The following is a 14,972-nucleotide window of genomic DNA, read 5'->3' on the forward strand; positions in this document are numbered from 1 at the left end:
CCAAGCTTCGCTGTGGAAGGGACCATGTATTATCCTCTTACAGCTATAGCCCCTTATGCTAAGTGCTGCCCATAATCTAGTAAAAGATACTTGCTTTTATCTGGAGGAATTAACAAAGGCTATTACTACTTTTGTCAAAGAGAATGATCTAGAATGATCTAGAACAGGCATGGCAAAATTAAATACCTCCGGTGACCAAACAAGTCAAACAAATGAGATGGTTAGGGATGGTGGTGAACTGTCCCCACTTGTCTAAGAGGCAGAGGCTACTCAGCACTAGAATCCTTTTTAGGAACAGAGGCCCAGTATAGACATATCATTCCGTCTTCCCAGGAGAACCTGGAAACCCTGATCCTTATGTGGAATATCTCAAGTTTAGTTAGAATTGATCCAACATGTTTGAAGCATGATGTGGCTCAAACAAAGATGTGCCTCTGGGCCAGGTACATCTGATGAGCTACCCAGTCTGTGACCTGAGCCAGACTCTGACCAATTCCAGTCCACAACACACATTTTAAGCCAGACTGGCTAACATGAACACAAATGGAATCTAGTTACAATAACAGTAGTGTCATTCTCTCAAGTCTGAACTATAAATGTCAAAAAAGGGAGAGGGAGAAAATGTGAACCACAGCATTTTCTAAAGTTGGCCAGTGGTGTCCCTTAATATAACTCCAATCTAATCCTTTGAGACCAACACTTTTCTTCCCATAGTCATCTGTCCCAACTGCCCAGTGGATTTGACCATCAGAAGTGTCTAACTTTCATCTTTCAACTACACTGTAACGCTCATTCTCATCCTCCTTTGATAAATAATGGGTGCTTGAGAAAATAAGATAGAATGGTAACTCTTACCCTTGAGGTGGAGATGCCACACGCTCTGCCTTCATCCTGCCCGGTGGGACGTCCATCATCATCCAAGAAGCTCTGCCCTTCTCAGCACACTGGAATGTGTGGTGCACATAGGCATTTGGTGGCCAAAAAGAAGGGAAGAATCCTGTTCTCTGGTTGTACAGGCCAAAGCAATCACTGGAAAATCACTCTCACCTGCAGAAAAAACCATCAGCCAAGCTGTAACTGCAAGGAAGAAATACACCCAAGACATTCTACCTCAGGATCAACACTCTGGGCACTTTGCTGATGAGACTCAAATCTGAAAGCCCCACCTAATTCTCAGCAAGTGGGGGGTGGTCTCTTCCCCCTGTGGAACCATCACTGCCATTGGACATGTGCTAGGTTTAAGGATCCTCAGAACTCAACAGTAGTGAAAGTCTTAGGATTCCTCTACTGACAGAGGCCACTAAAACATCTAAAGATAAAACCAGGCACTAGAATTAGGGCTGCAGTTACCTACTCCCACATGGTTTCTTATAGAAGTGTTATTCTCCCAGCTAATTCATCGAGATATACTTGTAAGCTTCTAAATGAACGCATTCTAATCCATTTCAAAATCTAACTTCTGGGTATTACTGCTATAATAGAATTAACACTGCTGCTCTAATTTGAAATCAATAGATTTCAAAGGCTGGCCAAATTCAATTTTGCTTTATTTGCCCATTATTATATTTCACAGATCAGAAATGACACAGGTGCAATCACAGTTTATGTGTGTGGTTATGTATATGAAGTGTGTGTTGGGGGGATGTTTTAAGTTTCTGTCACAACAAATAAAAAGCCAAATTTCAGTTTCTCTCTCTGAATAAATTTTAAAAGGCAAAAAAAATCCAGTTTCCACCCAGGTAAGCCTTGCCTCATGCTGATGCATTCCCATACATTGGTACTAGCTTCTAAGCATCCATCCATTGATTTTCATGTTTTTCAATCAACACCAGGTCCAAAAGGGGGAGGGAAAAAAAAAAGAAGAAGAAGAAAATATTGATTCTGATTAAAAAAAAGTGCCTCTGGCTAGGCCAGTGATTAAACAAACATTCGCTGTGGTTTATGATCTGCTGGGCATTATCTTAGGCACTGGGATTATAAACCAGATGCAGTGCCTGCCCCCGTCCCTCAAGAGCTCTCAGGCCCAAAACCAAATAAACAAGTGAATAGCATCCTAACAACATCAAGGGGCAATGGAGGGGGAATGAAGCAGGAACACAGTTTCCAAGTTGTCCCAACAACAGCAGAGCAATCCTTCAGCACATCTGGACTTTGCAGAGGGGTAAATTCCCACCTCCAACAGAGATTATACTGAAGAAAGATCCAGAAGCAAAATGCAGCTCCACCCAAACTGAACTTGTAAGATGGAACACTTAGCAGAGGAGGTAGAGAAATCTCAACAGGGTAAGTAAAATCAATTCAGGTGCTAAACTCCTCCTCCTTCCTCCTCCATGCTTTCCTCCTCCTCCCCTTCCTCCTCCTCCTTCTTTCTCCCTCCTCCTCCTTCATGGCCTCTCAGTGGCATGTCCTTGGGTCAGCCTCAGTTCTCTGCATTCCAATGAAACACAGAACTGCTGCTGCACCTTGGTAAAAGGATATAGCACACACATAGTTTTCCTTTCCCTATCAGATGCCTTTCCAACTGTAGCACACTTTAAGGGAAGGTAGGATTAATCTGGCTGAGAGGTAATTAATAAATCACTATATTAATTACTAAAGAAAAAATAACCAAATATTTAGGCTATGCAGCATTTCTAAGTATCCCCAAGCACTGCCTAAAGTTCATTGCACTGGCTTACCACAGGAAGGTCAGGGCTGGTCCACAGACAGACTGAGAGGTTAGCCAAGTGTATCCTTTTTATAGCACTGGTATGTAATGGGCCTTTAGTCTATGTCTAATGAATAAATGACATCCCAGACTGTCCCTTTCTCTCTCCCTCCCCACAAAACTCAGAATTCCTGTGCCTTGCCCCATTTTCCATCACCATGATTCCTATCCAAAAAAACTGGATTTTCAGACAAGATGTAATACCAGACAATATCTCTTGTTATGAATTTATGTAAATTAGCACCCCTTTAAGAGCATTCACATTCTAAGTGTGACTTCTCAACATAAAATTATAACTAGCATCTTCTGAGACCCACAAGAAGCCAAGTACCTTTTTAGGATTTTTATACACATCTCCTCTGCCCTCAGCCATTATAAGTGGTATTATCCCCATTTTATATGGGGGACACTGAGGCTCAGAGAAGTGATTTGTCCAAAGTCCTACACCTAAGGTGCACCACAGCCAGGAGTTAAACTCAGGTAGATCTGCCTGAGTTCAATTAGTGTGGAAAATCAAGATCCCTCTTAGTTGTTGGGGAAGGTCAAGCAGGGATTGGGGGGAGTGAGCAGAACATGACCCAGGCCAGTAGGCTTTGGGGAAGAAAAATGTGTCCATTCAACATATCCTCCCATTCTCCCATTCCTGCCTAACAATCCCATCCAGTGTTTCCATTTCTCTATGTTCCTATCAGCCCGATCAGTGTTGGCCTGTTCAAAAGAAGACAGCATTGTTTGTGACTTAGCACTTAACAGGTTTCTGACTTTGCTGAGTGATTCAGCCCGATCCTGGAAAACACATCAAGCTCACTCAAATATTGCCACCCTCTGCAGAATTCCCTCCTTTCTTCACAAAACTGTCTGCATCATCCTTCTACTTCCCTCCAGGCTGGCTGCATTTCCTGGTGGGTTGACTACAGCATTCAAAAGTGAACAAACGACTGCCTCCATTATTGAGAGGGAAAAGGTAATGACTAAGTGGCATATTGGACTCTTTCATCTTCCAGACACCTGACACCCAATCTTGGAACAGAACCCAAGGAAAAGCAAATGGACAGCAGACAGTCCACATGAGTGAGAATGACTCCCTGCACCATTCTCCCAGGTCTCAGAATCATAGGAGTAAGGTTGCCCTCCAAAAACTACAAAATCAGTGCCTGATAGATCAAAGCAGACACGCCAAGTGACAATGCACCGTAGGTCTGTGTCCTCTGTGCTTGCACAGAATCCTGTGTGGCCCCATCACTGTCCTGCCCACAATCTTCTGAAATGTTGTCACATCAGTGCCACCCTCTAGACTGAGAAAGCCTCCAATTAGGGACAGTGTCCTAATATCAATCTTCATATTAATTATCACTGTCACAGGGTAGTGCATGACACATTTTTTGAACCAATTCCTCTTCCCTGAGCCAACAAGACTAAAGAGTAAATTAATGAAAAGAATAAATGTGGATAATGAAAGGCAGCTGGTAAGTAGTAGCAGCAGAGAAGGAAAGTGTGAAAGACTGAGGCTGGTTCCCACGACCAATCCCAGCAGTGGTGAAAACAGAAGAGTCTTATCCTGAAGACTCAGCATGTCCAACCCAAATGGTGGGACATCTCAAGAGTGGGGTTTTGAATGTCAAGACCTCGGAGTTTCAGGTATCTGTATAATCCCCAAAGACTTCCCTTTGTTCTGACTCCAGGCTCCCTGAGGCGCCTCCTGCTGATCTGGGTTCCCACACACCTTGCTATCAGGAGCAAACGAGCTATGCGGCCAACACAGGTGTCTACTCTGTCTACTAGTTCTGTCTATGACTGTACTGGAACTTAGTAAGACAGGAAGAGGTGTATTTATGCAATTTCCTGTGAGTTTCAATGCAAGTCAACCTCCTACAGTTTGATCAGCTCTGGGACACCTGAGGTGAAATTCTGAAGTTGCAAGGCTAAGAGATAGCTGACTCCGACCCGACCTGTGATAATCTTACCTGGGAAATGGGACCTGTGAGTACCCTCCTGGCAGCAGCTGGCTTATCTGGAGATATCCTAACCTTGAAAACTTCTATGGCAAGATGTCTCAGCCTCAGCACTATTGACATTGTGGGGCCAGGTAATGCTTTCTTGTGGAGGCTGTCCCATCCACTGTAGAGTGTTTAGCAGCAACCCTAGCCTTCATTTACTAGATGCCACTTGTACACCACCCACCCATCACAATGCTGTGACAACCAAAAATGTCTCCAGATACTGCCAATATCCCTTGGAGATCAAAATCATCCCCACTTAAGAACCAATGCTCTATAAGTACAGGAAAAGAACCTCAGGCACCTGTTTGGGAGCTGGAAGGTCAGAAGACTTGGAATGACAAATTGTACTAATACTTCATCTGCTGACAGGGGCTGGGGGTACCCTCCCAACACTTGTTCTTTTAGAATTCAGTCATGGCATTTCCAGTGTCATACAACCAAAACTTTAAAAATGAAGAAAGATAAAAGCAAGTTTAACCTTTTGTGGAAACTCAAACCATGCTTCATGCAATTTGAGTCTAAAGGTTAGTGAGTCTGTCTTAAGTTTTCTAACATTTTAGTGCCAGAATGACATACTGTGCATATGCACTAATCTAGTTTCAGATCTATAGCCTGCTGCAGCTTTCTGCAGGTAGGCTATTCAGCCTGCTGAATACGCCCACTCCTGACCGAAGTTCCAACCTTGTGGAGACTAATTGGTGTCCCTGGAAAAAATGCAAATTCATGTCAGTTTTGTAGTCTTGCTACCATACATCAACGACAGACCTACTTTTAATAAAATCTGAGAGCAATAAAATTATATGAATAATAACAAAAGGTGAAATCCAACACTACCTCTATCTGGCTTAACTATTGAAAACTGTCACCCAGTGTTTTGCTTAAATAAAATTAAAATATCATAATCGTACTGCCATAATTGGATTTAGTGTGCTAGAAAAAAATTGTACTGATATTTAAATCCTATAATCTAAAGCAATCAGAATCAAACATCTTCCAGTTGATTCAGACAGGGCATGACTAAGAATATCCCTCCACTACTCACTCTGTCCAAATTTAACTGTCAAATTTCCAGAAGTACCTTAAGTTAATATGGCAAATCCTTGAATTAACAGGATTTTTAAAAATCTGTCCCTAAAAGAAAATGAAAACTTCTCAGGGTCTAATATATTCAGGGACAAACCAGTAAGTGCTTTCTAAAGCAAAGTCTCTAAATTATTTTTGAAAGGTTAGTATAAATTATATTTTTCTTGGTCATTCAGAGTGAGTAAATGCCATACCAACTGCAGAAATCCCAAGACTTGATGCATGGGTAACTAAACACCACCTTCCTTTCCTCCTGCTCTATGTTTCTAGACAACCTCCCCCTGGGGAATGGAGGGGAGGCAGCAGGGACGCAGCTGTGTTGCCTTGGCAAGAAAATCTAGAGAAAGGAAAGGAGAGACAGGCAGACCAGGAGCTTCCCTGCGGAAGGGTGTGCACCTCATAGAAGGAAGTACAACACAGTCACTGAGTGTTGACAGGGCTCTAGGGTCACCCTGAGTGGTCCATGCAACTGCTCCTGGCCACAGAAAGGAACTGCACTGGCTCCATCCACCTTGCAGTCATCTCCCTACCGCATGGCTAGCTGGAGACAGAGGCTAGGGCTGTCCCATTTGAATGCATCAAACAACTGCACTAACACAGGCCGATAAAGAGGAACTGAAAGCAAGCAGCTTTGGAGTGAGCAGGAAAGTATCATACAATGATAGCAGTGAAAACTTCTTAAAGAAACCTTTCTGGAGGACATCATAGCAATGTGTATCACAAAATCCCAGGGATTCACATTTTGGCATGTGTCCTGAAGAAATAAATCAGACAAGCGTTGAAAGATGCATGTACAAGGTTGTTCACTGCATCATTAATTATTTGTAAGAGTGAAATGTCAAAGACAGCCTGCACGTCCATCAATAGAGGAATGATTAAATAGACTGGGGGTAGCCATGCAATGAATACCCTGTAGCCATTAAAAATGCTGAAATAATAAAAGTTACAGAAGTTACAGCTTCCTTATACTAAGTCTGGCCCTGTGCTTTTTACATGTCTAAATCCATTTAATCCTTGCAGCACTCAGACAAGTGGTGTTTTTATTGCATTCATTTTGCAGATGGAGAAACTGGTAAATAGAGAAGTTAACTGATTTTAGGGAGTCAACAGCTATTAAGTGACAACTCCATGATTCGAACCCAAACAATAATTCTTCAAAGCCATTCTCTTAGCTACTACAGCTCTACTGCATGTAAAACCATTAAAAAGTCACAATATGCTAAGTACAAAAGAGAAATAATTATGATGCAATATATAGCATGATCCTATCTTTGTAAAATATGTCTTTTTAGAGTAAATGAGAATATATACCAAAATGTTAAATTCATTGTCTCTGGATAATGGAATTTGGAGTGATTTTGCTCTCTACTCTCTACCTCTCAACACTGTGTACATTTCTTACTTTAAATAAATAGGTATTATAAAATATTTATGAAAATAGTTATTTCTACATAGAAAAATAAAAGGTCATAAGCAGCTCCAGTCAGCATTTGGGCAGAGGAAAAGGGGAATGAGATAGATATCAAATGAACTTATAGATTCACATGAGAAAGGATCCCCAGCCCCCAGCCAAAGCCCTCCGCTATCCTGAGCTGCTGCTATTCATTCATGGCTGCTTTATGACAGGCAGTATCCTGGGAACTACCAAGGACAAAAGATAACATGGATCTTGCCCTCAAAGCTTACAGGAGCTGAGAAGAATAAAAAGGAGGGTAAATGGGTAAATAAATAACTGCAATACAAGGTCCAGTAGTATGTCAGGCATGGGAAAAGGTATAGAGAAGGTATTGAGGAAGTTCAGAAGAGGTAGAGTCCCTCGAGATAAGGAAGCAGGGACAGCTACATGAATAGGTAGTATTTGGAGCTAATCCTTGAAGAGCGAGTCAGGTATGAACAAGTAAAGGAGCCAGGTAAGGGTAAGAAGGCTCTTCTCCAAGGAGAGAAAAGAACACATACAAAAGCATGGTGGCAGGAAAGCTCATGGTATGGACAGAGAGCAGAAAATGGTAGATTTGGGCTATAGGAAGTAGCCTATGACCTAGAGCTATTTATACAGATTATTTCTTTTAAAATATGAAGAATTCTGCCTGTACTATCCACATCTTTGTGAATTAGGAATACCAAAGTAAGAGATGTCTATGGGAGAGGAGAATGGATTGATTGCCTGTGGCCACACAGAGAATCTGCGGCTACAAAAGGACCACACCTCTGGCCTCCTGAAAGATTTAGCCACAAAGAACCAATCAGAGACTATAAAGACCTCTTGGAGTTACTGCTCTTCCTAGAACATTTAAAAAAAAAAAAGTAGACACTTCCACTGGGTGTGCCAATCCACCAAGAATCCCAGTGATCTGAAATGGCAAGCAGTGAATTCCAGTAGTGCCAACTGATATGCTGACAACAACAGAAACAGCAACATTTCATTACTTCATCCCTCTCCTCTTTTGTATTCCATTTAATCTGTTCACCTAAGAGTTAGAGTAGGGGGTCTGTGTTGAAATTCAGGAGGTCCTTGAATTTAGACAGAAAAAAAATATTTATTTTCACCAATCTCTAACTAAAATTTTAGCAATTCCTTCCATTAAAAATGCAGGCATTGGCCCAGGGTAGTGTGTATTAGCAGTGCCAATGACTTCACACCAATAGAAGTATGAATAGCTTCATATCCTATCAGAGTTATTGCAGAGATCTCAAAATATCATTTATACTCATTATTACTTTGGAATCACAGTAGTTATAGACCTACTGCTAGATTTTATTTAAAGAATTAATAAGCAAATATATTGCTAACTCATAAATTGCTTTTACTATTTTGGTAATTGCATTTCAGCATAACTGGATTCCTTTACATCCTGTAGGTTTCATCTTTTGTGTTTAAACACGCTATTCTGAAAAGGGGTCCATAGGCTTTCTCAGACTCCCAAAGGGGTTCATGGCAAAAGGAAGGATTAAGAATCCTTTAGCTAGAGATCCTGTTAAAATGTGCATCACATCATGTCCCTCCTATGTTCAACCCTCCAGTGGCTTCCATCCTACTCAGAGTCAAAGTGCCCACCATCCACCCTCCCCTAACTTCATTTGTCTGATCTTACCTCCTACTCCTCTCAACCTCTATCATTCCCATCTGTCATCCTGGTCTCCTTGCTAATGCTTATCATGCCAAGTGAGCCATATCCTAATTCAGGGCCTCTGCAGTGGCTGATCCCTCTGCCTGGAATGCTCTCTCTTCTGCATGGCTTGCCCTCTCACTTCCCTTAAGTCTTCACTCAAATGATATCTTCTCAACAAGAACATCCTCAGTTAGCCTATCTAAAATGTCAATAACCCGAGGTGGGGCAGTTCCAAGATGGCCGAATAGGAACAGCTCCGGTCTACAGCTCCCAGCATGAGCAACGCAGAAGATGAGTGATTTCTGCATTTCCAACTGAGGTACCGGGTTCATCTCACTGGGGCTCGTCAGACAGTGGGGGCAGGACAGTGGGTGCAGCCCAGCGAGTGTGACCCGAAGCAGGGCAAGGCATTGCCTCACCTGGGAAGAACAAAGGGTCAGGGAATTCCCTTTCCTAACTAAGGTAAGGGGTGACAGATGGCACCTGGAAAATCAGGTCACTCCCACCCTAATACTGCACTTTTCCAATGGTCTTAGCAAACAGCACACCAGGAGATTATATCCTATGCCTGGCTTGGAGGGTCCCACGCCCATGGAGCCTCACTCATTGCTAGCACAGCAGTCTGAGATAGAACTGTAAGGTGGCAGCGAGGCTGGGGGAGGGGCGCCTGCCATTGCTGAGGCTTGAGTAGGTAAACAAAGCAGCCCGGAAGCTCGAACTGGGTGGAGCCCACTGCAGCTCAAGGAGGCGTGCCTGCCTCTGTAGACTCCACCTCTAGGGTGGGCATAGCCAAACAAAAGGCAGCACAAACCTCTGCAGACTTAAATGTCCCTGTCCGACAGCTTTGAAGAGAGTAGTGGTTCTCCCAGTACAGAGTTTGAGATCTGAAAATGGACAGACTGCCTCCTCAAGTGAGTCCCTGACCCCTGAGCAGCCTATCTCGGAGGCACCCCCCAGTAGGGGCAGACTGACACCTCACACGGCCGGGTACCCCTCTGAGACAAAGCTTCCAGAGGAACGATCAGGCAGCAACATTTGCTGTTCAGCAATATTCGCTGTTCTGCAGCCTCCATGGCTGATACTCAGGCAAATAGGGTCTGGAGTAGACCTCTAGCAAACTCCAACAGACCTGCAGCTGAGGGTCCTGACTGTTAGACGGAAAACTAACAAACAGAAAGGACATCCACACCAAAACCCCATCTGTACGTCACCATTGTCAAAGACCAAACGTAGATAAAACCACAAAGATGGTGGAAAAACAGAGCAGAAAAACTGAAAATTCTAAAAATCAGAGTACCTCTCCCCCTCCATAGGGATGCAGCTCCACGCCAGCAACGGAACAAAGCTGGATGGAGAATGTCTTTGACAAGTTGAGAAAAGAAGGCTTCAGACGATCAAACTTCTCCGAGCTAAAGGAGGAAGTTCGAACCCATGGCAAAGAAGCTAAAAACCTTGAAAAAAGATTAGAAGAATGGCTAACAAGAATAATCACCATAGAGAGGTCCTTAAATGACCTGATGGAGCTGAAAACCATGGCACGAGAACTACATGACGAATGCACAAGCTTCAGTAGCCGATTCAATCAACTGGAAGAAAGGGTATCAGTGATTGAAGATTAAATGAATGAAATGAAGTGAGAAGAGAAGTTTAGAGAAAAAAGTAAAGAGAAATGAACAAAGCCTCCAAGAAATATGGGACTATGTGAAAAGACCAAATCTACGTCTGATTGGTGTACCTAAAAGTGACGGGGAGAATGGAACCAAGTTGGAAAACACTCTGCAGGATATTATCCAGGAGAACATCCCCAAACCAGAAAGGTAGGCCAACATTCAAATTCAGGAAATACAAAGAATCCCACAAAGATACTCCTCGAGAAGAGCAACTCCAAGACACACAATTGTCAGATTCACCAAAGTTGAAATGAAGGAAAAAATGTTAAGGGCAGCCAGAGACAAAGGTCGGGTTGCCCACAAAGGGAAACCCATCAGACTAACAGCTGATTTCTCAGCAGAAACTCTACAACCCAGAAGAGAGTGGGGGCCAATATTCAACATTCTTAAAGAAAAGAATTTTCAACCCAGAATTTCATATCCAGCCAAACTAAGCTTCATAAGCAAAGGAGAAATAAAATCCTTTACAGACAAGCAAATGCTGAGAGATTTTGTCACCACCAGGCCTGCCTTACAAGAGCTCCTGAAGGAAGCACTAAACATGGAAAGGAACAACCAGTACCAGCCACTGCAAAAACATGACAAATTGTAAAGATCATCGATGCTAGGAAGAAACTGCATCAACTAACGAGCAAAATAACCAGCTAACATCATAATGAGAGGATCAAATTCACACATAACAATATTAACCTTAAATGTAAATGGGCTAAATGCTCCAACTAAAAGACACAGACTGGCAAATTGGATAAAGAGTCAAGACCCATCAGTGTGCTGTATTCAAGAGACCCATCTCACATGCAGAGACACACATAGGCTCAAAATAAAGGGATGGAGGAAGATCTACCAAGCAAATGGAAAGCAAAAGAAACCAGTGGTTGCAATCCTAGTCTCTGATAAAACAGACTTTAAGCCAACAAAGATCAAAAGAGACAAAGAAGGCCATTACATAATGGTAAAAGGATCAATTCAACAAGAAGAGCTAACTCTCTTAAATATATATGCACCCAATATAGGAGCACCCAGATTCATAAAGCAAGTCCTTAGAGATCTACAAAGAGACTTAGACTCCCACACAATAATAATGGGAGACTTTAACACCACACTGTCAACATTAGACAGATCAACGAGACAGAAAGTTAACAAGGATATCCAGGAATTGAACTCAGCTCTGCACCAAGCAGACCCAATAGACATCTACAGAACTCTCCACCACATATCAACAGAACATACATTCTTCGCAGCACCACATCACACTTATTCCAAAATTGACCACATAGTTGGAAGTAAAGGACTCCTCAGCAAATGTAAGAGAACAGAAATTATAACAAACTGTCTCTCAGACCACAGTGCAATCAAACTAGAACTCAGGATTAAGAAACTCACTCAAAACCACTCAACTACATGGAAACTGAACAACCTGCTCCTGAATGACTACTGGGTACATAATGAAATGAAGGCAGAAATAAAGATGTTCTTTGAAACAAATGAGAACAAAGACACAACATACCAGAATCTCTGGGACATTTAAAGCAGTGTGTAGAGGGAAATTTACAGCACTAAATGCCCACAAGAGAAAGCAGGAAACGTCTAAAACTGACAACCTAACATCACAATTAAAAGAACTAGAGAAGCAAGAGCAAACACATTCAAAAGCTAGCAGAAGGCAAGAAATAACTAAGATCACAGAAGAACTGAAGGAGATAGAGACACAAAAAACACTTCAAAAAATCAATGAATCCAGGAGCTGGTTTTTTGAAAAGATCAACAAAATTGATAGACCGCTAGCAAGACTAATAAAGAAGAAAAGAGAGAAGAATCAAATAGACACAATAAAAAATGACAAAGGGGATATCACCACCGATCCCACAGAAATACAAACTAGCATCAGAGAATATTATAAACATCTCTATGCAAATAAACTAGAAAATCTAGAAGAAATGGATAAATTCCTGGACACATACACCCTCCCAAGATTAAACCAGGAAGAAGTTGAATCCCTGAATAGACCAATAACAGGCCCTGAAATTGAGGCAATCATTAATAGCCTACCAACCAAAAAAAGTCCAGGACCAGATGGATTCACAGCCGAATTCATCAGAGGTAAAAGGAGGAGCTGGTACCATTCCTTCTGAAACTATTCCAATCAAAAGAAAAAGAGGGAATCCTCCCTAACTCATCTTATCAGGCCAGCATCATCACGATACCAAAGCCTGGCAGAGACACAACAAAAAAAGAGAATTTTAGACCAATATCCCTGATGAACATCGATGCAAAAATCCTCTATAAAATACTGGCAAACCGAATCCAGCAGCACATGAAAAAGCTTATCCACCATGATCAAGTGGGCTTCATCCCTGGGATGCAAGACTGGTTCAACATACGCAAATTAATAAACGTAATCCAGCATATAAACAGAACCAAAGACAAAAACCACATGATTATCTCAATAGATGCAGAAAAGGCCTTTGACAAAATTCAACAGCCCTTCATGCTAAAAACTCTCAATAAATTAGGCATTGATGAGATGTATCTCAAAATAATAAGAGCTATTTATGACAAACCCACAGCCAATATCACACTGAATGGGCAAAAACTGGAAGCATTCCCTTTGAAAACTGGCACAAGACAGGGATGCCCTCTCTCACCACTCCTATTCAACATAGTGTTGGAAATTCTGGCCAGGGCAATCAGGCAGGAGAAAGAAATAAAGGGTATTCAATTAGGAAAAGAGGAAGTCAAATTGTCCCTGTTTGCAGATGACATGATTGTATATTTAGAAAACCCCATCATCTCAGCCCAAAATCTCCTTAGGCTGATAAGCAACTGCAGCAAAGTCTCAGGATACAAAATCAATGTGCAAAAATCACAAGCATTCTTATACACCAATAACAGATAAACAGAGAGCCAAATCATGAGTGAAGTCCCATTCACACTTGCTTCAAAGAGAATAAAATACCTAGGAATCCAACTTACAAGGGATGTGAAGAACCTCTTCAAGGAGAACTACAAACTACTGCTCAATGAAATAAAAGAGGATACAAACAAATGGAAGAACATTCCATGCTCATGGATAGGAAGAATCATTATTGTGAAAATGGCCACACTGCCCAAGGTAATTTATAGATTCAGTGCCATCCCCATCAAGCTACCAATGACTTTCTTCACAGAATTGGAAAAAACTACTTTAAAGTTCATATGGAAACAAAAAAGAGCCCTCATTACCAAGACAATCCTAAGCCAAAAGAACAAAGCTGGAGGCATCATGCTACCTGACTTCAAACTATACTACAAGGCTACAGTAACCAAAACAGCATGGTACTGGTACCAAAACAGAGATATAGATCAATGGAACAGAACAGAGCCCTCAGAAATAATACCACACATCTACAACCATCTGATCTTTGACAAACCTGACAAAAACAAGAAATGCGGAAACGATTCCCTATTTAATAAATGGTGCTGGGAAAACTGGCTAGCCATATGCAGAAAGCTGAAACTGGATCCCTTCCTTACACCTTATACAAAAATTAATTCAAGATGGATTAAAGACTTAAATGTTAGATCTAAAACCATAAAAACCCTAGAAGAAAACCTAGGCAATACCATTCAGGACATAGGCATGGGCAAGGACTTCATGTCTAAAACACCAAAAGCAATGGCAACAAAAGCCAAAATTCACAAATGGGATCTAATTAAACTAAAGAGCTTCTGCACAGCAAAAGAAACTACCATCAGCGTAAACAGGCAACCTACAGAATGGGAGAACATTTTTGCAATCTACTCATCTGACAAAGGGCTAATATCCAGAATCTACAAAGAACTCCAACAAATTTACAAGAAAAAAACAAACAACCCCATCAACAAGTGGGCGAAGGATATGAACAGACACTTCTCAAAAGAAGACATTTATGCAGCCAAAAGACACATGAAAAAATGCTCATCATCCCTGGCCATCAGAGAAATACAAATCAGAACCACAATGAGATACCATCTCACACCAGTTAGAATGGCAATCATTAAAAAGTTCAGGAAACCACAGGTGCTGGAGATGATGTGGAAAAAAAGGAACACTTTTACACTGTTTGTGGGACTGTAAACTAGTTCAACCATTGTGGAAGTCAGTGTGGCGATTCCTCAAGGATCTAGATCTAGAAATACCATTTGACCCAGCCATCCTATTACTGTGTATATACCCAAAGGATTATAAATCATGCTGCTATAAAGGCACATGCACATGTATGTTTATTGCAGCACTATTCACAATAGCAAAGACTTGGAACCAACGCAAATGTCCATCAATGATAGACTGGATTAAGAAAATGTGGCACATATACACCATGGAATACTATGCAGCCATAAAAAAGGATGAGTTCATGTCCTTTGTAGGGACATGGATGAAGCT

At 41.7% G+C, this 14,972-nt stretch overlaps 1 protein-coding gene across 4 annotated transcripts in view; it reads right to left on the reverse strand.

The window, feature by feature from the left end:
• The window catches only part of KCNS3 (potassium voltage-gated channel modifier subfamily S member 3), a 59,350-nt gene that overhangs the window by 18,606 nt on the left and 25,772 nt on the right, over window positions 1-14,972 (reverse strand). For all 4 annotated transcript variants that reach the window (XM_003826995.5, XM_003826994.4, XM_034952654.3 and 1 more), the window contains one exon: window positions 856-1,047. The gene's annotated coding sequence lies outside the window, so the exon portion shown is untranslated. The remainder of the gene's footprint in view (window positions 1-855; window positions 1,048-14,972) is intronic.

Source organism: Pan paniscus, chromosome 12 (genome assembly GCF_029289425.2).
Source record: "Pan paniscus chromosome 12, NHGRI_mPanPan1-v2.0_pri, whole genome shotgun sequence".
Lineage (NCBI taxonomy): Eukaryota > Metazoa > Chordata > Mammalia > Primates > Hominidae > Pan > Pan paniscus.